Genomic DNA, 6,203 nt, shown 5'->3' with positions numbered 1-6,203 from the left:
TTACCCCCTGCGAGTGAGATGGATTGGCCTAAAGCTGTGTGGGAATTGTTGTGGTCTCAACACAGTGTGACTGGAAAGTTTCCATTTAAGCTGATGGGAGGTCGACATCCCAGATCCTTTTTATCTAAGGTAGTAGAAAGGAAAATCACAATACAGAGAGATAGCCAAGACAACAGTAGCCAAGACAATTGTAAGAAGATTGAAAACTGTGAGGTTGGAGAACAGGTAAGAGTTTTAAAGGGACGAAGAGTGAACAAGTGTGTGTCAAAGTTTTCTAAACCTTTGGTGGTGAGAAGGGTAAACAAGTATTTCTTATTATTAAGGGATGGAAATGTGTGGAATAAGAGTAAAGTTGTGAGATTACCAGATTGTATAAAGCAGAAAGAAGGTTTGACAAAGAAAGAGAAACAAGAAATGGTAGACAGAATAATGTTTAAGAAAAGAGTGGTGCGTGAAACCAGAGGAGCTAATTTACCTGGCAGATATGAAGATTACGGTCCTCATTATGATGTCGGCAGGTTACCCCCACTGACAGCTGTGCTGGCGGTCGACGGCAGACCGCCAGAGCGGTAAAGCCCCTGCTGGCCCTATAATGATGTTCCCAATGGGCCAGTGGGAAACATGGCCTTTACATTGGCGCCGGCTCCAAATGCGGCAGTGCAGTGGGTTCAGCAGCACCTGTCGTGCATTTCACTGTCTGTGGTTCGGGCAGTGAAATGCACGACGGGGCTGTGCATGGGGGCCCCTGCACTGCCCATACCAAGCGCATGGGCCGTGCAGTGGCCCCCAGGGGGGCCCGAGTCACCCATTCCACCAGCCTTTCCCTGGTGGTGTAAACTGCCAAGGAAAAGGCTGTTGGAATGGGACTTATAATCCGCAGGCCAGTGCTGCGTGCAGCGCTGCCCTGTTGGATCTGAAATGCCACCACCGCCAGGCTGCCTGGTGGCGGCAGCCTGACGGTGGTGGCGTTTCCACCATGGTGTTTTCATGGATCGCCAGAGGGCCTTTGTATTGTATTAGTCTATGTATTGTATTACATTTTTCTGCTGGTTAGTACTATTAACACATGTATCCATATTGTATGTATTTTCTGAATTGCCTGTTATGTTCATAACAAAATGTTTTATTGTTTATTATACAATATTTTGTATTGTTTGTGAGGGCGGAAGACGTGTTGTGTCTTCGCTCTGTTTCACTGAGATTCGATTTGAAAGAGAGACGGACAGTTTTGAATTAGAGCTCTCCCAGGGCGGTTAGAAAGAACTTACCTGTTTAATGAAATAATAAATTATATGGATAAACCTTTGAGACTCTGACTCCATTTCAGAAGGTATTACAAAATACTTCAGAGTGTGGTCAAGTATGCAACCTTAGCTCACGTTTCACTTACAAGCTACCAATGTTTCATGAAAATGTACATCCAATGAGAAAGCTGCGTACCGGGACTGTAACTTTTATTTGCGACCTGATTTGCCAGACATCTTACATGTGATGGCATATTTCAATTGCCCTTAAAATGTACTGTTTAAGCCTGAGTGGGTGCTGGGCCTTTAAATGTCATTTCATGCGGTTGAGTATTTTATTGTAGAAAATTAGACGAGCTGAATTCCAGTAGACAGTGGAATGGTGACTTAATTTTAAGGCACATTTACTCAGAAGTAAAGGGCAGACTAATGATAAGTGGCATGAACACCTGAACTTGCTCTGTTTTGAACAGATAGATGACATAGGTAAGATTATAATTATTTTGATAGAAAATTTTAATGCAACTATGTTTCCTGATGACAATGCAATGTTAATTCACGTTGGAGTGACTGAAATAAGACATATACATTTTCCCAGTGTACAGGGTATTTCATCTAAGTCCAGAATTTTCAAATTATTGAACAGCTTGTGAAGATAACATTTTTGATATGCAAATGTTGGATCTGAGTATCCTGTAAGCTTAAGGTGTATCACATATGTAAATATTTGAATAACTATAAATTTGCTCAAGTGGCAGCATGTAGTGAGATTGGGTACTGTATGATGTATGATGTGTTGGGAATGATCATTTTGCTGAGTTCATCACTTTAATGGAAAAGTAGTTTTGAAGACCATGACTTCAGCTTTCCCTGATTGTGTTTTTCCTCAAAAGCAGGAGCTACCACGGAATGAAACTAACTCACAGAGAGACTGGGATTCTTTAACTAATCTAGTGAACCGGTTTTTAACGTATTCACTGCATTTGGATAGCTTAGTCTAGGGCAAACTTGGTCAGTTTATTTGTGAATTATTATAAACAATTTTATTCCAAAAATGTTTAAAAGTAAATTAGGCCTGAGACAGTTTGCAGATAAGCCAGCAATCTTATAGCAAAAGACACTGGCATAGCTTTTCGAAGAAATCATAGATAAATGTGAACTCTTCTATTATCAGACAAACCTATTCCAGTTTTTGCATACAAAGTTACCTTTCTATATTCTAAGGAGCAAAAGTGTAAGAATGATGTTAAGTATCACAAAACACACACCTTTGAGAAGGAACTGGGCATTAATGATTTCTGCAACTGTGTAAAGGGGTAATAAACTGCTATGGAGCCAGCTTGGTGAGGATAGAATCAATGTTAGGCAAGCAGAAACACGTTTTAAGTCATTCCTAATTGTACTGGAAAGTGGGTGTCCATCAGAATTAGAAACTACTCGAGATCTGCAAGTGTCATATGTCCTCACCCAAGACATTTCACCAGGTAAAAGCTGATGAACCGCCAGATAGGAAAGGACTGAAAACTGGATAATTACCATGGACACTGGTTGCAGTAATAGTGATTTTTTATCACATTTTTCCACTCAGTACGCAAGGCTTGCCACTGGGCCTTGTGGCCCCCCACCAGGAAGTCAACCCTATGTTATGCACAGCCTTTTGAGCATGGCCCTCCTCCCGGAGCTAACAGCAACCCTGGGGACCCCATCCTCGTGGCCATTTCTTAAATATAGGGAAGAGGCGCACAATACACCTCCCAGAGTCCAAATAGGCCCCAGGGCCCCAACCCTGGGGACAAATTCCTTAGAAAAGAGGAGGGAGACTGGACGCCCACCCCCCAAGCCTATTGGTCCCTAGGGACCCCATCCCCTGGGGGCTACATGTAATCAAAATAGAGAGGAGGCCATGCGGCCCACCTCCCTGTGCCTTCTTGGGCTTCAGGAACCCCGTCCCCAGAGCCTATCACAAATAAAGGTGAAGGGGGCCCCAATCCCTGAACCTCCTTGAGCCTCAGGGACCCCATTTTCAGGGCCTATGTTATAAAAAAGAAAAAAAGGAGAGAAGGGCATGCAGGCTCCCTCTGCCTGTTTGGGCCCCAGGGCTCCATCTCCTGGGGCCTATGTTATATAAAAAAAAAAAAGATAAGGGGGCACATTGCCCCCCACTCCACATACTTCCTTAGACCCTGGGGAGCACTGCCCCCACCAAGAGGGAGCAGCTGTCTTTTAATGCTTTCTCTGGGCGGGAGAAATATCGGTTTCCCTGCCTGCATGAGTGCGGGCAAGTAAACAGAAGCCGGCTCCCACACTGCTGGAACATTTTTAAATCTCCAGCCAGCTGGGAGCAGACATGCCTTCCTTGCCCACGCTGTTGCAGACAGGGAATGCATGTCTGCACCCACCTGGCAGGAGATCTTAAAATGCTCAGGCCAACCGGGAGCAAACATAAGTTCAGGGAAACTACTGTGCCCCGGGGGTTGGCTCACTGGGACCTCCAGGCTCAGGGAGGGTGTGAGAAAGCAGGCTCTTTGCAGGTTTCCCCCAACTTTTGGCCCCATTTTGGACTATTAGCTGCTGTTTTTTTACTTAGAGAGTGCACTGAGGCCTGCTGTCCAGACCTCAGTGACAGTGGGCCTGATTTAGAGTTTGGCGGATTTGACAGATATCCCATCTGCCATATTACAATTCCATTACGTCCTATGGACATTGTAGTAAGGCAAACAGGATATCCGTCACGTTTGTGATGGAGTACCCTATCTGACAAACTCTAAATCAGGCCCTGTGTTCTTTTCCCTTTCAAAATGGTAAGTTTAATTGGATGCCCCCCAATTGCCTTGTGTTGACTTACTTATAAGCCCCTAGATTATGGTACCCAGGTAAACTGGGCATGCAAGGCTGACTGTCCACACCAGAGCTGCAGCGCTGATTGTGCCACTCTCTGTGTGACAAAGTGAAAACACAACTTTCAGCTGCCATTGCATGCACTGCACACTCGACTCTGCATTACCATTAATGACAAAGTGCACTAGTCCCTTAACTATATATATGTGTCCTCTAAAGCAGGCCTATGAAGCCCTATGGGAAGGAGTTGTAAATTGTTAAAATAGACGTATACTTTTGATATGTCTATACAGCAAATCCCTAAAGTGTTGGTGTTTGCTGAGGATAGTAAAGTGGCTATATAAAGTAATTGCAGGTTTAACGGATGGCACTCCAATGCATCTAACTCCTGACAAATGCTACCTAACTATGCCATGTAAGGTATCAAATTAAATGCAGCATTAAATGTGAGTCAGTAGTGCAATTTACATTTATGTCAAATGTAATGCTGGCCACTTTTGCGAAAGTAGCCATATTTTTACCCAGTTGGGCCAGTAACCTTACAGAGGCACTGGGACTGAGACAGATTTCCACCCACCTGGGGAGACATGTGACCAACTCCCAGGCCAAGAACAAAGGCTGCTGCCACACTGTAGGTGTGAACCCCTCCCATAGGATGGGCTGCAAAGGGTGTGAAGCCAAAAGGCAGGCATCAAAGGTGAGGCTGCTATGACAACATTCCCATGCAGGAAGCTTTTTGTTTCCTCTGGACAGGCCAGAGCCAGGGCCAATGAAAGGAAAACTGGTTCCAGAACCAGTTCTACATGGGCGTGCAGTCCATGGTAGCCACACTGCTGGGAATGGGCTACCAAAGTCCTCACACTCATGGAAGACTTCAGCCATGTTGGTTGTGGCATGCAAGATGTACTCTGGGATAGTCTGATGCGAAACATCACAGGCACTGTGTCACCAGATAGGAGGGAATCTACTAGTCCATTGACTAGTGACCGGGTTGTCCCCTCTTGGCACTTCACTGGGATATAACGGGCATCCCTGGCACCCATGACTTCAGTACTCACTGGATGTCGACCAAGGACAAGAAGGAGACAACTTTATACCTGTTGGAAGTGCACAAAGAGAGGCTGTGATGTGGTAGCGACTGCACCTGCTGCACTTTGGCCTAGTGGAGTTTGGACCCTGTTCTGCACGCCTGACTTGGTAAAAAGTTGATTCCCAACCCCAATGCGAAGCAGAGACTCCAATGGTCAGTTGACTTCCCCCCACCCCTCCTCCCCCCCAGAATGGCACTGGGGACATTAAATCTGGAAGAGCCCAAACGGCATGTCTGGTAGCCACAGCAGCAGTTTTGCAGCTACCAGACACCGGGCACTTCAACTGACATATTGGAAAAAGCCAGAAGTTACAACTGAGTCTGCTGGACCGGTGGGTGTTGGTTGTAACTGGATTTGTCCACCCCAAGGGACATTAGCCCCCACTGAAGTTTTGTTTTGCACCTGGACTGCTGCGTTGCAAGAACAAAGGTCTGCATTAGCAGCCCTTTGACCCCTTCATAGAGGACTTCCTGCAACCCCAAGATCCATGGCCAGAGTCACTCCCACTCAACGGTGGACCACATACTCGAGTGGACTTCATCCTGTGGACTGCAAAGCATCTGGAGCATCCATTGAGCATATTTAAGCCTGCATCCTTCACCATCTGGACCACTCCCTAGAAGTCAGTGGCAGTTGTCCTTTAAAGTTTGGAGCTCGCTTTAAAAATGCTCTGGTGGCCAGGTAACTGTCCAAAGACTCCTAGACTTCTATCCTGTCGGAACTGGTTCCCCAAAATGATCAAAGTCAGCAAACTCCAAGTTACAAACTTTTAAAAACTTTTCAAAAGTTTTCAAAGTTTTGACTTGCCAATGCTCGTTTGTGATAGATGTCAAAGTTTTTAAATGCTTTTAAAATTCATATCTCCGGAACCCTCTGGTAGATTTTCGTCATCAAAGATTCTAAAAATTCATGTAAATATGTTCTATTTCTATAAATTGTTGTTGTGTCTCTTTCTTGTTCTGTGACTTTCTTTTTCTATTGTTTGGTGCTGTTAAATGCTTTACACATTGTTCCTTTGCTAAGCCTTGCT

The sequence above is a fragment of the Pleurodeles waltl genome, chromosome 11 (genome assembly GCF_031143425.1).
Source record: "Pleurodeles waltl isolate 20211129_DDA chromosome 11, aPleWal1.hap1.20221129, whole genome shotgun sequence".
Taxonomy (NCBI): Eukaryota; Metazoa; Chordata; class Amphibia; order Caudata; family Salamandridae; genus Pleurodeles; species Pleurodeles waltl.
Note: the sequence above shows the minus strand (reverse complement) of the source record.